Source organism: Tenrec ecaudatus, chromosome 5, assembly GCF_050624435.1.
Source record: "Tenrec ecaudatus isolate mTenEca1 chromosome 5, mTenEca1.hap1, whole genome shotgun sequence".
NCBI lineage: Eukaryota > Metazoa > Chordata > Mammalia > Afrosoricida > Tenrecidae > Tenrec > Tenrec ecaudatus.
This window is the reverse complement of record NC_134534.1, coordinates 160,405,222-160,425,735: the sequence shown is the minus strand read 5'-3', so window position 1 is coordinate 160,425,735 and position 20,514 is coordinate 160,405,222.

The following is a 20,514-nucleotide window of genomic DNA, read 5'->3' as shown; positions in this document are numbered from 1 at the left end:
TGCTACTGTTATGAATCAGGCGACCCCTGTGAAAGGGTCATTTGACCCCCAAAGGGGTTGTGACCCACAGGTTGAGACCATTGGTCTAGAGTCACTACAAGTCAGAATGGACTCAATGGCAATGAGAATTTCTTGTCACCCTGTTCTGCTGTTGCTAGGTGCCACTGAGTCAGTTCTGAAGCATAGCAGTCCCACATCACACAGAGCGGAACATTGCCTTGGCCTCAACCACTACTGCTGTGTTTGAATTAATATTTGCAGTCGTGGCATCAATCCATTTTGTTGAGAATCTTCTTTTTCACTGACCCTGTACTTTACATCCATTTGTACCCTTGACAAAGCAAGATGTCCTTCTCTAGTGACTGGTCCCTCCTAAGTCTCGCCATCCTTGCTTCTAAGAGCATTCTGGATATACTTCTTCCAAGACAGATTAGTTTATTGTTCTTCTTTTTTAAAACAATTTTATTGGCATTTCATCTATATAGCATACAATTCAATAGTTCAATCATATCAAGAAGAGTTGTACAATCATTACCACAATCAATTTTAGAACATTTTATTTTTTCTTATACTCATTGTTCTTTGTGTAATTATTATTTTTTTAAATGTGGAAAAACTATACACAACAAAACACTCTGGTTTAGCAACTTCTACTTGTATAATTCAGTGCGCCATGGGTTATACTCTTTGCGTTGTACACAGATGTTTGTTCTTCTGGCATTCCATTGTATATTCAATATTCTTCAATTTCATAATTCCAATCCATCATTCCTCTATGGTCTTCATTATTCCTTATTTCCAAACTTTTGTATGAATCACCTTCCACTCCTTATACCTGGGTCAAACAAGTTTGAGAATACGTGTATAGGTACAGAATTTATGACAATGTTCCTGAAGAGAATTAAGCAGATAGTTTTTATTCCTCCTCCACTTTCCTGTACCTTCATTTGGGCTATTAGGTTAGTGAGATGACCACCTTCCAATATCTACTGAGACAATGTGCTCTTTGGTCTGGGGAAGGGTCCAGTATTGGACCCTTTGTTTCCCAGGATACTTTTGAACTGATGTGACTATCGCAGTAGGTCCTGCACCTGGATGACTGCAAGCACAGTCTTGAGAATTTTTTGGAGAAAAGCAAATTCTATTCTTCTGCCCAAATCCACGGAATCGGTTGCTCCTGGGGTGGGACTCGGGAACCTGCACTTCGAAATCACTCCAGGTGATTCTTCTCTTTTGATGAGTTATTTTTATATTTCTTTTGCTTTTTTTGTAATAAATGCAAAACACATACCCTGTTGCTATCGAGTTGATTTGGGCTCAGAGTAACCTTGGACAATCGAGTAGACCTGTCCGATGGGCTTTCCTGTCCTTTACAGAAACACATCGCCATGTGTGTCTCCTGGAACTGCTGGGGGTCCAGCTGGGCCTCTTGGTTAGCAACTGCATGCTCAGCCCCAGTGACACCAGGGCTGTGAAGGAATACAGAAGCAGAGTTGAATGAGCAACTCCATTTTCTAGGAAAAGGGCGCTCTAGGATGGGAAAGAAGGATAAATGACCATGGGAAATACAGGGAAGACATGCGGTGGATGTTTTTCCCTTGTGGGGACTGCAGTCCATGGTATGAAATAAAATGTGCAGGAAGAACTGAAAGGAAAATGGATCTGCCCTGTAAACTTTCCCTCACATCACAATGAAACATTTAAAAATAAACTTGTTTTTATTCTGCTGTTTACATTCCTGTTTCTAAATAACAGACTGCAGTCACTCCTTCCTTATTATTTTCTGGTTAGATATTATCGATTGATTTACTCTTGATGGCGGGAGATAACTACCCTGGCCTTCTTGATGACTTCCTTCGACTGGATAGGAGGTATTGTCCTGGGATTTTCCTTTGTCTCTGATTCCTTTCTCATTTGTAGGTTTGCTTGTTTCCGAGATCCCATGTCTTCCTTTTTTGTGGTTCTTGATATTTCACCCTCTACAAAAGAGAAAATGGAGAGACATTTTTAGAAATATTGGTGTTCTATAATCTTTGATGGATGGTTTGTCAGAATATAATTTTTAGGTTCGAAATGATTTTCTCTTAATATATAAAGGCCATTCTCCATTTGTCTTCTAACTTCCAGTATTGCTGTTGAGAAGTCCAATTCCATTCGGATTTTCGAATCTTTGTTGTGTGAATTACTTTTCCTCTCCGGGAGATCTTAATCTTTTCTTGTGGCGATTTGAAAGTTCATGGTGATGTGCATTGGGCAGCTCTCATTCCAGTCTTTGGATAGGTCCTGAATGGACTCTCAATCCGAAGTTCATGCTCTCCAGCTATGAAAAAAACATTTCATATGATTTCTTTGATAATTTCCTCCTGTTCATTTCCTCCGTTCGCTGTTTCCGGGTATCCTAGTTTAAATTGCGAGCCCTCCTGGATTGAGCCCGTTTTTTTCTGATGTTTTACCACCTGTCTGTGAGTACTTAGTTTTATTTCTGGCAGTTTTCCTCTGCTAAATTTTCCAGACTTTTTACTAAATATTTTATTGTTATTGTCTCAAAGTATTCTCTTATTTTTTGAGTGTTATTTTTGTTTGTTTCTAATAACATCTTGCGTTCGTTTCATGGTTGCACTATGTTCTCCTATTTCTCTGGACATTCTAATTATATGTTCAATAGTTTTCTTCTCCCTGTAGTTTTTGTTCCAGGAACAAATAAAATGAGAATGCATTAAACTTTAGGTTTGGTTATTATACTGTGTTTTGGGGTGCTTTTCACGTTCAAAGCCTTCCTAAAATCCTTGGGGGTCCTTAGCTCTCCCTTCATGCTTGGGAGTCAAGCTCTCTAAAGCTGATTGGTGGTCTTGTTGACTAACACCCCTATCAGAAAACAAGGACAGGATTTGTATTGGACAGGGTTCTCTAGAGAGACAAACCAGATTGCTAGTAATTATATATAAATATATTTATAAAGATAGATATATAATTCAAGAAATGAACCATTAAATTATATACAGATAGATAATACAAGAAATTAACAATTAAATTATATAGCAGTGAGACACTAGCAGTCCTTCAAGGGCTTGAGAGCTGCCAGTTGCCAGTCCCCTTCTGTAGAGAGAGCTGGGCTATATATATCCAGGCAGCAAACAGCAAGGCTGGTCCCTAACTGTCATCAACTGTCGGTCCCCAGCTCCAGAGATGAACATTCCAATCGTGTGGGCTTAAAGGGACCTCAACTTACAGCGACACAGTCCACAGGCTAGGCATCCCACAGGTAGTGTACCCCTTTAATTGAGGCACAGAACAAGCAAGGCGAGGCTCACTGAGCCATTTATCCCTCTGTCCTTCAGTTAATCCTAATTGTGTTTATCGGACAGGCTGGCACAATAAACTATAGCAGGATTATTTTGACTGATACCCTCCAAGTTCATCTCTACAGATCTTTCCTTTGGGAGTTCAATCTCCTTACAGAGGAATCCTCGGATCTCTTGCTATGGTGTGTACACCTAGCTGCCAAGTAGGGCCAGGGTTTCATAACTAAGGATGCAGATTTTCCTGAATGTCTAATTTTCTTAGAGCTTTTCCCCCCTTCTCTGCTCAACTGCTGCTGCTGTCTCTGAGTCCAGGGTTCCCTGTGCTATTTCTTCCCAAGGGCCAGCTTTCTGTTTTCAGCTGGAAAGTTGGTTGTTTAGCTGGAAAAAAATTGGGAGGGAATCTGCTAGCCATTTCCTTCTATGATGGACACTGTGCTGTACCTGAAGAAGCCTCCTCTCTCAGCTCCCGGTGAGAATTGCCACGGCTGAGAAAAGCTGCTCAGGCAGGGGGACAGCCTTTCATATCCAGTCACTAGTCGACTCTGAAGAGTAAAGACCCTCCCCTTGGGCCCCTCAGCTTTAGAACTCACCACTGGACTGGTGGAAGCTTCTACTGAGATTGCACTGTACCAATATCTCCTGCTTTTTTCTTCAACTTTTCGTACCAGTTGAAGCTACAACCACTCCTAAGTAAAATGTCCTGTCTGACTGTCTCCATCTCAGAGGCTGCTGCCACTGAGAGAATCTGTTGAGAAACAGCCATCTCCGCAGGGCTCCATCCTCTGCCCATCCTCCAGCATTTCCGTCTAGCTGAGATCTCCAGTACCTGTGATTTTGAGGTATCTCCGACTGGGCCCCAAGTATGCCCTCACTACATCTCCACTGCACCCCCACTGGGGTCCCCACTCTTATCTCCACTGTATTTTCCATTGAAGGAAAATATATTGTATATTATATAATATTGTATATTAGTTCGGAATTACCTTAGCATTTTAGAGTTAATATGTATACCTTCAGATGTCATCTCCTCAGCTGCATTATACCTAGAGGCTCTTAGAAATGAAAATATATACCCTTTACTGTGTTTCCCATGAGCATTTACATAGAAAATGAAATAATGGACATTTTTTATAAAACTGTCCAGTGACACTGGCTCCATTTCCCACAACATGTCAACAACCTCAGCATTTTCATTCTGCTTGCTCTGTTTCCATTAACCTCGCTTCCGGCTTCTCCTTAGCCGTGAATCTTTATTTTAAATTAAAAGTTTAGTCTCATCTAGTTGATTATTTAAGGGAAAACTATATTCTTGAGTGATGTTGTTTGTTTTATGAAAATAAGTGACTAATTGGTAAAACTTCAGCTCCAAGTTCAAAGGCTATTTTAGGCGGATGGTCTCTAGGTAACTTCCATCTTTACTTCTCTAGTAAGTCTGGCCTCTTCCCCCCCTCCCCCCTTAATTTAAGATTTCTTCTATACCTTTCTCCTTTTCCAATCTGGAATCATCTGTTGTGACCTGGTCAGACGGCCACAGGGATCACAGGGCACCATCTGGTTTCTCTGGTCTCAGGCTAGGCGCGGCCAGGGCTCACGTGTGTTTTCAGTTGCTCTTCCAAATGTTGTGTTGCTTTTATACTATCTCTCTGTGACACATATTCCTGGATTTAACACCACTCATCATACGAAGTCCTTCATGTCTTCACTACATTTCAACTTGGTTTTTTTTTTTTAATGGTTTGCATGTTAGCACTCACCACCCACCCCTATCAAGCCAAATGTTGAAGGCCGCTGCATTTCCTCCATTCTCCTGGCAGACTTCTGGAACATCGATTTCTGCACACACCTGGGGAAACTCAGGCAATCAGCCAGGCCATTTCCTTTTTAACTGTTGCTGCATGGGACCCCTACACAGATGTGCCTGTGGGCAATGGGTCTCTTATAGAACTCTCTGTAGTGCCCTGAGGTGGGAGAGGAGAGGAAAGCAGGCAGTGTATCTTTTGGTCATAAGCACAGATTTGGGCACTAGACAGACTTCAATGCCAGTTCACCAATCATAAACCATAGACGCTTAGAATCTTTTTTTTCATTTACTTAAAAATATCATTTTATTGGTGGCCAGTACAATGCTTATCACAATTCATGCATACATCCATTGTGTCAAGCACATTTGTACATTTGTTGCCGTCATCATTCTCAAAATATTTGCTTTCTACTTGAGCTCTTGGTATCAGCTCCTCATTTCCCACCACCCTTCCTGCTCTCCCCTCCCTCATGAACCCTTTATAAGTTATTATTTTGTCATATCTTACACTGTCCGATGTCTCCCTTGGCCCACTTTTATGTTGTCCGTCTCCCAGAGAGGAGGTTATATGTAGATCTGTGTAATTGGTTCCCCCTTTCTACCCCACCTTTGCTCCACCCTCCTGATATCGCCCTTCTGAGGAGAAGAGCTAGTCAGGGTGTAGTGTAGCAACAATGAAACATCCAACTTTCCTCTAGCTCCTAAATGCTTCCTCCCCCCACTATCATGACCCCAATTCTACCTTACAAATCTGGCTAGACCAGAGGATGTACACTGGTACAGATAGGAACTAGAAACACAGTGAATCCAGGACAGATGAACCCCTCAGGACCAGTGGTGAGAGGAAGCTTAGAATCGTAATTCACACGAATCTCAGTTTTCTTATCTCCATCAATGGGGAATGGCAGTTGTCACTCAGCATAGGCTTGCTGGAGAAGTAAAGGTGACAGAGAATTAAACACAAATGCCCAGAAGGTAGTCCATGACCACAAATGGGAAAGGATCCTCTGACCATGGAATTGGGTCAATCATCATGACCAGTCTGCAAGAATCTTCCGTGGCGTCTTCAGGCATCACTGGTAACATCACAGCTAGATAACATGTTACATATTTTCCTGGTCAGCACTATGGAAATAAGTCTGGAAAGATACAGAGAAGTTTTGGAGACATGGTATAAAATTTATGTTTTCAAGCAAATGCATATTCAGTGGTGAAAGACTCTTAGGATTAAGTAGGAGTATATGTTTAAGTATGTGTAGAAGGTGCACTGGCTCTAAGTAATGGTACTTTCGATGGCCTCTTCTACATGTGGAAGCTGGGCAATGAATAAAGGAGACCAAAGGAGAGTCGATGCCTTTGAACTATGGTGCTAGGGAGGAAGGCTGAGTATACCAGGGGCCACCACAACAAACAGGTCTATCTCAGAAGAAATACAACCACAATGTTCCTTATAAACAAAAATGCCATCTCATACACTTGGGACATGTTGTCAGGAGGAACCAGCTGGGTAAATTAAAGGGTCGGAGAAAAGAGGAAAACCCTCAACAGGATGATGGACACAGTGGCTGCAACAAGACCTCAAACATGGGAATGCTGGGCAGGGCTTCGTTCTGTTGTTCACAGGCTCATTATGAGTCAGCACTGACTCCATGGTACCTAACAGCAGCAACAACATATGTATCTGTATGTTTGTTAAACGTAAATTCAGTTTCGTTCCAAAGCCTACTGAATCATCTTAATTTAAAATAGCTGAGAATGTGGTGGGGTGTCCCCATGGTCAAAGGGCAATTCAGGAACCTCAAGAAGACGCCCTTAGCAGTGCCGAACCTCTGGATGTAGCCCCATATTGCTATTCAGCTTTACACCAAGGGAGAAGGCCTGAAGCAGCAGGAGAAGACTGAGTTCTGTGGATCCTGCAGCTAATGCAATAGCTCGGTTAGAAAATGCAGGGCTGCCGCTAATTAATGAATGGGATTAGAATGCAGTCTGTAAATCATTATAGTCAGAAGTAAAATCACACTTCTCTCTAGAGCAGACTCTGTTATGCTGCTGGTGGAGACCAGTTGTCCTTGGGAAAGTCTACCAGGGCCTGCCTTCTCCTTTCTGTCTGTGATGTGATTCTGACACGTCCTAAGTCACTCAGAGCATTCCAGACAGAGGAAGCCCCATCTTTCTGAGACAGCCTGTCAGTAGGTGATAATGGTCTTTTGTGTGAGGCGAGGCAGGTTTTACCATTTGTTTGGAGAAGCAGAGTTGTATGCATGCACAAGATCACACACACGTGTGTGTGTGTGTGTGTGTGTATTCTGGTAAGATTTTTCTTGAGACAAGCTGCTGTTCCTCTGCATTAATATAATAGCCTAATTAATTTTAATATTCGCCTGACTGTGCATCCAAGTCACTTGGAGGATGAGTCACAGGAGGAAAATACTAATAGGATATGTGCCAATTTGCAGTTTAAGTAAGGCTGCTTTTTAATATGAGCTGAAGAGCTTTTGTATTAACCTCTAACAATGGAGAGAATCAGCCTGCGAGGCTGATTACTTAAGCAACCTCCAGATAGAGTCACACAGCCTATTGAAATTCCAATCATTTCCACATACTATTCCCACCTATATAATTGTCAACTGGCCCTTATCATTGTTTATTATGCAAATGGACTTTTTTGAAGCGTGAAGAATGAAGTAATTTCGTATGCAAACAGTTAAAATCTCGTGTGTATTCTGATTACGTGCACGTTGATAAATTCCCTTATGATGAGTGACAGTGGGAGATTTCGGGGTCGACCCGGTCAATCCATGGAAGACACTGATGAAAATGATAAACTAAATGCCAGAAGTGTCCCTGACGCATCTTGGGATGAAATGAGTAAAATGTCAGTGTCTAGTCGATGTCTATTAATAACTAAATATGATTGTGTGTAATGAGCAGAGATTTTCCCGGTGATTGAAGTATGATTTCTTTTGATCTTCCAGATGTTGCTGCTTAGAAATTCATACTGCTCTTTTACTGATAAATGCATAATGACCTTTTTAAACCTTTAACTGTAGAAACCCTTATTATTTCTAATACCCTAGTCAAGTTGTTGAGCTTATATTTTCTCTTCGTGTTGGGGCTGATGTTCTGTTTTTGCCATAAGTTCTCTTTCTGCATGCTCCTAATCAAATCCCTGGAACTGCCGGGGGTGGACACCAGAGCAAATGAACTGGTGTGATCCCGCCTCCCTCTGGGAATAAGTTTGGTCTTGATCCAGACTCCATCCTGGGGGAGAGTGAGGTGCACAGTTGCCCTCAGGGGTTGAATCAGCCTCACCCCTGGTTAAAAAGCATTGAGATTGAGCAGAGGGAGGGGAGACTCATTATAGATACACACCAGGAGTCCTTAGGTTCATGTTTAAAGACTAGCAGTTCAGGAGAGTCAAAGCCTGAGCCTGAGCGTGACCCAAGGCTCCCAGGTAGCTCTAGGGTGAGTCGGAAAGTGAGGGGTGGAGCCCATGTTCTGGAGAAGTATAGGATGATTTTTCACCATCCATAGTTAAAGAGAGCTCAGCACCATTTCCTAACACGCTAACAGGGTTGTTAGCACGCTCTCGTTGGTTGCTGTTACATTAATTCCAATTTAGAGTGAGCCCACGTGACACAGTGGAGCTGTCATCCCATAGAGTTTTCTCTTCTCTGCAATTTTAAAACGTTTTATTTAAATTTAAAATCACCCAGACTGGTAGGCATGCAAATACTTCTTTATCCAAAATGCTTCTCTTATCTTTTAAAATGAACGTTAGCAAAATCCAGGGTAGGTAAGAGACAGTAATTAGATCAAGAGTTCCTTGGCCTTGTAGCAGGCGATGCTGGGGGAGGGGGAGCCAACAATGGTGTAAGAATGAAGATTCTCTGAAGCCAATCACGGTGATGACCACACAACTATCCTGTATGGTACATGGATTACTTGCCAGGGAGACCGTTAAAACAAGAAGACCATTCAGCTGCTGCATGCACAATCCTGCTGAAGTCATCCCACGCCAACAGCCCCTCCTACCAGAGTGATAAGGAAACCTGATTGGACAGTCAAGTCAAAATGGAGGGAAGAGGCACGGATGTCTTCTTGGAGAAGGCAATTATTATTTCTGATAGAAAAATAGAGGGGACCATTTTTCCCATTGGGAAAAATGCTTAACAATACTTACATAGAAACCGAGGGGAGAGTATACCAGGTACTCTGGTCCTAATTGGACACTGTTTTAAGAAAATCATTTTATTGGGGGCTCATGCAACTCTCATCACAATCCATACATATATCCATCGTGTCCAGCACATTTATATATTTGTTGCCATTATCATTCTCAAAATTTTTCATTCTACTTGAGTCCTTGGTATCAGTTCCTCATTCCCCCCTCCCTTCCTGACCTTCCCTCCCTCATGAACCCTTGATAATTTAAAAATTATTATTTTGTCATGTCATACACTGTCTGATATCTCCCTTTACCCACTTTTCTGTTGGCCATCCCCTAGGAAGAAGGTATATGTTTCCCCTTTCTACCCCACTTTCCCTCTACCCTCCTGGTATCGCCACTCTTACCACTGGTCCTGAGGGGTTCAACTGTCCTGGATTTACTGTGTTTCCAGTTCCTATCTGTACCAGTGTACATCCTCTAGTTTAGCCAGATTTGTAAGGTGGAATTGGGATCATGATAATGCGAGGGGGTAGGGGGGAGAGAGGAAGCATTGAAGAATTAGAGGGAAGTTGTATGTTTCATTGTTGCTACCCTGTACCCTGACTGGCTCATCTCCTCCCCATAAGCCTTCTGTAAGGGAATGTCCAGTTGCCTACAGTGGGTTCCCACTCCTCACTCACAATATGATTTTTTTGTTCTTTGATGCCTGATACCATCGACACCTTGTGATCACACAGGCTGGTGTGCACATCCATGTGGGCTTTGTTGCTTCTCAACTAGATGGCTGCTTGTTTATCTTCAAGCCTTTAAGACTCTAGATGCTACATCTTTTGATAGCCAACCACCATCAGCTCTCCTCACCATATTTGTTTATGCACCCACTTTGTCTTCAGTGATCGTGTCGGGAAGATGAGCATCATGGAATGCCAGTTTAATAGAACAAAGTGTTCTTACATTGAGGGAGTACTTGAGTGGAGGCCCCCTAATTGGATACTTTTAAACTGGTTTCTATCTAGTCCTTGGTGACCCAGGCCATGTGTCATAGACTATTGGGACTTTAGGTTCAGTTCTTTCAAGGTGCACAACATCTTTTATAGGCCATACCAGGATGACTCCAGGTGGAAACTCCACTAAGTGAAATGGATTTTACCTCATACTCACCTATAGCCCTTGAACTTACAGGTGAAATTCTCTAGTGTGGGAAGAAGCAGGTGGCTGCTCTGGTGGATTTTAGACTTTGGTCTGTATCTCTTGCCTTGAAGGTACACAATGAATAGTGGTCCAAACTACCATATACTAAATAATCTATGGCCTTCCTTGTTTTATTAGGACATGTATTAATCTGGTAGGTGTGATACTGCCATTGTGAATGATTATTATTGAAAATTTTGCTCTATTAACAATCCTTTTTATTTGTGTCGCAAGCTCCACCAGATTGGTAGGGAGATAGGCAAAAAGGTTAGCAGATTGACTTGGAACTATGAAAATTTTGTTTGTTTGTTTACTTCTTTCTCTTTGTTGTTGTTTTGTCTACATTGGTCCTGTTTTGTCTATATAAGATATGCATGAGAAGCAAGTCCAAGAGAAAGCAACAGGACCAATGGTTCTGGGGCATCTTGGGAGAAGGAGCTGTGGGGAAGGGAGTGGCCACCAAACAAGGTCACAGACAGGGAGACAACTAGGGATCTAAAGCTAACGGTAAGGGGGAGCAGAAATCCTGGTAGTTAGGGTAGTAGCCATATCTAGGTGGAGGAATTACTGAGAGGCAAACAATAGGTGAACATGATAGTGGGACAAGAGGAAGGACGAAGGGAATAGTGGTAAGAAGTAGGAATCAAAACTATGTATAGAGGTTTAAACATAGAGGTGTAGATATGTAAACATTAATGTATAATAATATGGCAATATATTGAGGCAGTGGACGGACTCTGGGCCTCTACTTAAGTCTTCCCTCAACACAAGAACACTGTGCCCACTACCCCAATGCAATTGCTGAGGACAAACTGGGTGCATAAACAAGTGTTGTGAAGAAAGCAGATGGTGTCCTGCTACTAAAAGATATAGTGACTGGGGTCTTAAAAGCTTGAAGCCAAACAAGCAGCCATCTAGCAGGGAAGCAACAAAGCCCACATGGAAGAAGCACATCAACATGTATGATCATGATGTGTCAAAAGAAACTGACATCAGAATTCCAAAAATAAACAACCTCAACGAGGTCATAGAGAGGGTCAAGCTAGAGACCCAGAGCCCTTGTGTGGATAAATGGATGTCCCATGCAAGGGCCTGCATGGAGGAGAGCATGCATCCAGGGGAGAGTTCAGCACCAAAAAATACCCAACACTCCTCTAGCTCTTTAATCCTTTCTCCCCACACTGTTATGATCTCAGTCCCATCTAGCAATTCCCATTTCACCGGTGTCCAGACTGGTACAGAGGAGAGCTTTCAATATACAGAATTCAGGAAAGACAATCCCCCTCAGAAACAGTAATGGGGGCAATGACTCCAGGAGGATAGAGAAGGGAAAGAGGGGGGGAGGGAAGGGGAAATGGATAGCAATGATGGCAGACCAATCCCTCTCAGGGGAAGACTACTAGGGAAGCATATTGGGTGAAGGGATAGAATGGGCGGTGTAAGACGTGCATAAATAATAATAGCAAACACAATATATTGAGGGTTGGCAGGGTCAGGGAGGGAGGGGTAAAGAGGAGCTGCTATCAAAGGGCTCAAGAAGAAAGATCATGTTTAGAAATTATTGAAGCCACTTATTGTACATGTCCGCCTGAGAGAGCAGATGCGAGGTTTGTTGCAATATATGCAAGAGTCCCCATAGAATGATTTCTTAAAAATAAAAACAAAAGAAAATTAAAATTAGGTCACCCCAGGGCATCTTCCTTCCTGTACCTATCACAACGAGCTCCCCACTTCCTCTCAATCTTCCCAGCCAGGACCACAAGATACCATCAGTCCAATCACTGCTTCCATAGGCTTACCCATACAAACTCAAAAGCAAAAAAGATAAATACAGGGAGAAAAAAAACCCAACAATAACAAAATAAAACATAGAATAACTTCAGTTGAAAAGAAAACAGAAAATAATAAAAACTAAAGCAAATTTAAAAGGAGTCAAAAGGGAGAACAAATGATAAGGTGATACCTTTTAACCCCTCTACATCAATGTTAGCCCGCTTTCCAATGCACCCTCTCTCATAACAAGGCTATTCACACATCTCCAGGGGTTTCTTGATGGCGGTGTTTACAGAAGCAGATAGATGCCCAGGTGTTTCTCCTGTGGAACTGCGGGGTGAGTTCAAATGACCAGCCTTTTGCTTAGCAACTGAGTGCTTAACCATTGAGCCACCAGGGGTCCTTGGTTATAGCATGGATATTGTTGTTATCGTTATGTGTAGGAGATGAATCTTTCACCCCATAAATCTTCTATGGTGCATCCAGAAAACGCCTGGGATGGCTGGCTGCAGGGAATTCCAAGATGAATTAACCCCCGTTTCCATCCTCAGTCTATACAATGTTCAGGGGTGGCCCTGATGGAGGTGTTGGCATATGTATGAAAATTTCCCTAAAATAGAGGAAAGAACTAGGAGGCAAAGGGCACTTATAGAGGTCTAAGTAGAGGCATGCACATACGTAAATATAGATACATATAATGATAGGGAAACAGATCTATGGGCATATATTTTATAGGTTAAATGTTAAGGTAGCAGATGGACATTGGGCCTCTACTCAAGTACTCCCTCTACGCCAAGAACATTTTCTTCTAATAACCTGGCATTCCGTGATGCTCACCTTCCCTACAAGATCGCTGAAGACAAATGGGTACACAAGCAAATGTGGTGAAGAAAGCTGATGGTGTACAGCTATCAAAAGGTATAACGGCTGGGGTCTTAAAGGCTTGAAGATATACAAGCGGCCATCTAGCTGAGAAGTAACAAAGTTCACATGAGAGAAGCACACCAGCCTGTGTGATCATGAGTTATCAATGGGATTGGGTATCAGGCATCAAAGACCCAGAATAAAACACCATCTCAATGTGAATAAGGCGGAGTGTGGAGTGGAGACACAAAGCCCATCTGTAGACAATTGGACATCCCTTCATAGAAGGGTCACTGGGAGGAGATGAGCCAGTGACCAATGAAACATACCACTTCATCTAATTTTAATGCTTCCTCCCCCACCCCCCACCCACTATCAGGATCCCAATTCTACCTTACAAACTTGACTAGACTAGAGCATGTACATGGGTACAGATAAGAGCTGGAAACACAGGGAATCCAGGTCAGATAAACTCCTCAGGACCAATAATGAGAGTAGCAACACCAGGAGGGGAAGGAGAAGGTGTGGGGAGAAGGGAAAAGATCACAATGATCGACATATGACCCCCTCCCAGGGGGACAGATAACAGAAAAGTGGGTGAAGGGAAGCATCGGTCAGTGTAAGACATGACAAAATAATAATTTATAAATTATCAAGGGTTCATGAGCGAGGGGGGAGCTGTGAGGGAGGGGAAAAACAAGGAGCTGATACCAAGGGCTCAAGTAGAAAGAAAATGTTTTGAAACTGATGATGGCTACAAATGTGCTTGAGACGATGTATGTATGTATTGTGATAAGAGCTGTATGATTTAAAGAAAGAAAAGAAACTTTCCCTAGACAAGAAGCTGCTGGGAGGCCGAGCAGCACTTTGGTGGCAGCATTGGAGGTGGGGAGGAAGTCTGGCTCCGTCTTTCGGATCCAGCAGGTCTAGGATGGGACCTCCAAACTCACTGCTCTCAAGCTAATGTTGACCCCTAGCGACCCTGCAGGACAGGGTAGAACTGCCCTTGTGGGTGTCCAAGACTGTAACTCTTTACAGAAGTAGAGAGCTTTATTTTTTTTCCTCCAGAATACATGGTAGTTTTGAATTGCAGTCCAGCACATACCTGCTACACCACCAGGCTCCTCAAGGATGGAAACTAGGAATCTGAAATCAGGAGTCATAAGAGCCCTGAGGTATTCCTAAAGCAGGTGCTCCTCGGGTCGTGATTTGAGAAAGGCAACCACTCCTCCACCTTCAGATAGTACTTAATTCTATGTCAGTTCCCAGGTCAAAATCCTAAAAACGCTTTCAATCGTTATAAACAAAATGCACATGTAATTTTCAATAAATAAGAGTCCCTGGGTGGCACATGCTTGACAACTTGTCACAGGGTTGATGGTTCGGACCCACTCAGAGGACACACCTGTTCTACTCTGCCCCCATGGGACCACAATGAGTCAGAGTCGAGTCCAAGGCAACCAACCAACAATACTCACCTATATATAATAAAAAGTTTAACACCCTCCCACAAAGCCCCCAGAGAAGTCAAACACAAAAGAAATCAATGAGAAAAAAGCTAGAGAGGCAGGAAATGATCACTACTAGAAATTTGCAAATCCACAAGACTCCGAGAGTGTAAGCCACCCGAGCCAGCTCTGCCCATGACAACGACTGCCTGCGGGCTCTTAGTTCAGTGTGTGCAGCTGCACTTTGGCTTTGCCAAATCCAATTGCTCATCATCCTGGTAAAGAAATGCTTTCCCAGTAGAAGAAGGTGTACTCAGGGAAACTTACTGTAAAGTCCAATTCTAAGAACCTCATTGGGCCAACCGTGGTGAACCTTAATGTGCTAAAAGTTTATATCTTAAAATATTTTAAAATTTATTTTAGGCTCCAGGTTGGTGGCTGAGGCTGTCTCCGTGAAGGGCTTTGGGGATATACTCTGCAACCTCATCCAGACCTGATGACGGGCTCCTTCGGCGAGTGAGATGATGTCATGCTCTCCAGGGAAGTGGCAGGCTATTGCCATCCAAGGCCTCCCTTCTAGCTCTGCCCATGAGCCTCTCACTTACATTCCTACTGGTGACCCTGGAGGGAAGGCAGGGGTGAGTAAATATCAAAAGCGATCCCATTTCAGAAAGTCAATGTTTATACCTCAAAAGTATAAGGGAAGACATGACTGGAAGTTGTTTTATCTGACATTTACAAGATAAGATTTCAGAGTATATTGAATATAACAAGAAAATCAAATGATCATTTACACTTTCCATGTACCTGGATAAGACTTGCATCCCCAAGGAAGCTTGGGAAGAGCCCGAGAGAGTCTTTGGAAGCAGCTGTCTGTTGCGGCAGGATCCATGTTGTGTCATCAAGAGTGGTTATGTAATCGGGAATGAAGGAATGGGCTTCTAGAGCTGCAAGCAGGTCCCTTATTGTTTCACTACAGACAAGCTGGGAAAGCCATAGCATGGTGCATAATAATAATGATATCCATACTTTTTCTCCCAAATACCGTGGTAGCTTGTATGTTGCTGTGATGCTGGAAGTTATGTCTCTGGCATTTTCTAAAACAAGCAGGGTTACTCAGAGCAGGTGGGGTTCAGCAAAGCTTCCAAACTAGCAACAGACTACAAAGAAGGCATAAGGTTCACTTTAAGAAATTAGCCACTGAAAACCATATGGCCAGAATTGAAACACGGAACTGCGATAGACTAATATTGGCCACTTTGAATCAGACAATCATATAGTTTATTGTGCCGGGAATGACAGATTCAAGAGGAATGGTATCACGGTCATCATCAAAAAGGACATTTCAACTCTATCTTAAAATCTAATGCTGCCTGTGAAAAGATAAAATCTCCCCACATTCAAGGAAAGCCAGTCAATACAACTATTTCTCAAATTTATGCACCAACCACTGACTAATTACTTCGCCACAAACACAAGGAGATTATACATTTGAACTTCTCCTGATGGAATACACAGAATTCAAGTTGGCAACATTTGTGGGGAGAAATGATGGAAAAGCTCAATATTAGCAGCTAGAAGTAGGCCGGGGCCAATTGTGGAACCGACCATCAGGTGCTCAGGTGTAAGTCCAGGTTGCAGCTGAAGAAAATGAAAACAAATCCAAGAGCCCAAATACAGTCTCAAGTACATCCCACTTAAAATTTGAGAACATCTCAAGAACAAATGTTATACATTAAACACTAATGACAGAAGACCTTCATGAATAGCGGGATGACATCAAGAATATCATACAAAAGAAAAACCAAAGGCAGGGTAGGAAGAAAAGATCAAGGTGGATGTCAGAAGAGACTCTGAAACTGGCTCTTAATTGTAAAGGAGCTGAGGCAAACGGGAGATAGGATGAGGTAAAAGCACTGAAATGGGACTTCTGGGAAGATGGCAACAGAGTAACACATACCAGAGGGACACCGCGGAATTCAGCCCAGAAGAGTTGCTTAGAGAGAAATTCAACACTGCTGGAACGCAGGAGGAGCATCATAAAGATAAGTGGGCACAGGATTTTGAGGGGCTGGGGGCTTTTCGCTTACCTCAGTGGAAGCCTACTGGGGCTTGACCTTGGCCCCGCCACTGTACCTGTGGGAGCCGGGACCATTTGGAGACTGTAGGGCAGCTTGGTCTCAATATAGCCACAATTTGCCACAATTTGTCTCCTGACAGCAATGCACAGAGATGACACCAGGGCCGGCTCCACCATGGGACACAGCGTTCCTTATTGACCCATAGCACCACTGGGGACAACACGAGACACACAGTGAGACTTGTGCCCACCATGAGCTCACCACGCCAAAGCCAGCCTCTGGGGGCATGCAGCAGAGCGGTGGGGGAAGCAGAGCAATGAAGTCCCCAGGGATAGAGGCGGTGCCAGGGCATGGCACCCCATCAGACTTGACTGGAAAGCACCTGTGAAGGAAAACCCACAGATCCTGAACTACTCATACGATTGTGTGTGTGGTTGTCGTTGCTATTGTTTTACTTTCTGTTGGTGCTTCATGGTACTCTATCTTGTGATGGTACATAGCATGTCTACCTGGAAGGGATAGGTGGAATAAGCAGGCCAGAAGAGAGAACAGCAGGATGACAGTTCTGGGGGGACATGGGGGTAGGGGTGGCGGGGGAAAAGAAGAAGATGTTAACAAGCCCAGGGACAAGGGAATAACAAGTGATCCAAAATCAGTCTCAAGGAGGGTGTGGGAGGTCTGGCAGGGATGGGTCAAGGACAGTGTAACCGAGAGGAATTCCAAAAACCCTAATGAAGGCAGAACCTAATAGTGGGAAAAGAGGAAGGTACAAAGAAACAGGAAAGAACTAGGTGGCAAAGGGTAGTCATAGAGATTTAAATACAGACATATAAAGATGTAAATATATATATATGATGAGGGGGGAATAGATCTAAGTACATATATTTATAGGTTTAGAATTAAGGAAACAGGTGGACAGTGGGCCCTTGCTCAAGTACTTCCTCAACACAAGAACACTTTGTTCTAACAATTCAGCAGTCTGAGATACTCACCTGCCTGGCACAATTGCTGATGACAATGGGTGCACACACAAATGTGGTGAAGAAAGCTGATAGTGCCCAGCTACCAAAAGTTACCTGAAGTCTTAAAGACCTGAAGCTAAACAAACAGCCATCTAGCTGAGAGACAATAAAACCCACATGGACGAAACACACTGGCTGGCCTGTTCCGACTAGATCGCTGAGGACAAAGAGGGTGCATAAGCAAAAGTTGTGAACAAAGCTGATGATGCCCGGCTATCAAATGATATAGCATCAGGGGTCTTAAAGGCTTGAAGACAATCAGGCGGCCATCTAACTAAGAAACAACAAAGCCCACAAGGAAGAAGCACACCAGCCTACCCCGATGCGAGCGCTGAAGACAAAGCGGGTGCAAGGGCAAGTGTGGTGAAGAAAGCTGATGGTGCCTAGTTGTCAAAATATATAGAATATGGGGTTCCATAGGCTGGAAGATAAACAAGGGTCTATCCAACTGAAAAACAACAAATCCCACATGGAAAATGTATACCAGCCTGCGAGATGACAAGGCATCGAAGGGATCAGGCAGCAAGCATCAAAGACAAAAATTTAAAAATCATAGCATTGTGAATGGGGGGGGAGTGCAGAGTAGGGACCCAGGGCCCATCTGGGGAAATTGGACATCCCCTTGCAGAAGGGTTGTGGGGAGGTGACGAACCAGTCAGAGTGTAGTGTAGCAACGATGAAACATACAATTTTCCTCTGGTTCTTGAATGCTTCCTCCCTCCCCCCACTATCATGATCCCAATTCTACCTTACATAACTGGTTGGACCGGGAGATGTACACTGGCATGACTAGGAACTGGAAATATGGGGAATCCAGGACAGATGAGCCCCTCAGGAACAGTGGTGAGAGTGGTGATATCGAGAAGGTGGGGGGAGGGGGAGGGAGAAACGGGAAATAGATGACAAGGTCTACATGTAATATCCTCCCTGGAGGATGGACAGCAGAGAACTGGGTGAGGAGGACGTTGGTCGGATGGTTTAAGATATGATAAAATAATAAATATCTATAAATTATCAAGGATTCGGGGGAAAGGGGAGCGGGGAGGGAGGAGAAAATGAGCAGCTGATGCCAGGGGATCACGTGGAGAGTGGGTATTTTGAGAATGATGATGGCAACATATGTATAAATGTGCTGGACACAATGATATGTGTACGGATTGTAAAGAGTTGTATGAGCCCCTAATAAGAGGATTTTTTAAAAAATACAAATTTCCTCTAGTTCCTAAATGCTCCCCACTCCCCCCATCATGAACCGAATCCTACCTTGCAAGTCTGGCTAGATCAGAGGATATACACTGGTACAGATGGGAACTGGAAACACAGGGAGTCCAGGGCGGATGATCTCCTTAGGATCAGTGGTGTGAGTGGCGATACTGGGAGAGGGATAGGGAGGGTGGTTGGAAAGGGGCAATCGATTTCAAGGATCAACATGTGACCTCCTCCCTGAGGACAGGCATCAGAAAAGTGGGTGAAGGAAGACCTGGGACAGGGCAAGATATCACAAAATAATTTATAAATTATTAAGGATTCATGGGGGAGGGGGTAGGGAGGGGAAAAATGAGCTGATGCCAGGGGCTTAAGTCGAGAGCGAATGTTCTGAGAATGATGAGGGCAACTAGTGTACAAATGTGCTTTATGCATGTATGGATTGTGATAAGAGTTGTATGAGCCCTTAATAAAATGATTTTTAAAAACAATATAGGACTGAAACAGAATATTTCCTAGGGCAGCATGAGAAGATAAAGTCACATATTATAATGAAACATAAAAAGACCTAGAATTAGAAAACTAAAAAGGAAAAATAAGCTCAGTATATGTTATTTCAAAAGAATTCACGAAAAAATTCAAACCTAGAGTTTCAATATTGAAAGATTCTATGAGAAAAATATTGAATTATGCAAGTAGCATCAAAGTAAATAGAAAGAATACATAAAGTCACAATACCAAAAAGAACTGAGGCAGCATATGGGCAAGAACCAGTAGTACTGAAGAAAGAAGTCTAAGCTGCGCTGAAGGTGTTAACCAAAAACAAGGCTACAGGAATTTATAGAATACCAACTGCACTGTTTGAGCAAGCTGATGAAGCAAGCACTCACTCATCTGTGCCAATAAACTTGGAAGACAGCTACCTGACCAAATTGACAGGAAGAGATCCACACTTGTAGCCATTCCAAAGAAAAGTGACACACAAGTATGTACAAGTTATGGACCGATATCATTAATATCACATGAAAGTAAAATTTTTCTGAAGATCATTCAACAATGGTTGCAGAAGTATATTGACAGGGAGCTGACAGAAATTCAGTCCGGCTTCAAAAGAGGAAGTGGAACAAAGAATATCATTGCTGAGTTGGCTCTTAGCTGAAAGCAGAGAATGCCAGGAAGATGTTTACCTGTGTTTTATTGACTATGAAAAGGCTTTTGACTCTGTGACAAACACAAACGGTGGATAACCTTGAGAAGAATGGGAATTCCACAACTCTTAATTGTGCTCATTCAGAAACTGAATATGAATCAAGAGGAAGTTGTGTGTATAAAACAAGGGCATAATACATGATTTCAAATCAGGAAAGCTATGCATCTACATTGTATGCTCTCATCATACTTATTCAATCAGTATGCTAATCAAATAACTAGGAAAATTAGATTTTATGAATCAGAATGCATTATCCGGATCGGAGGAAGGCTTATTAACAACCTGAGATATGTAGATGACATAACCTTGCTTGCCCAAAAGTAAGAATAACTTGAAGCACTTGCTGACAAAGATCAAGGATGGCAGCCTTCAGTATGGATTACCACTTAATGTAAAGAAAACCCAACTCCTCACAACTGGAACAACAGGTCACATTATGCTAAGT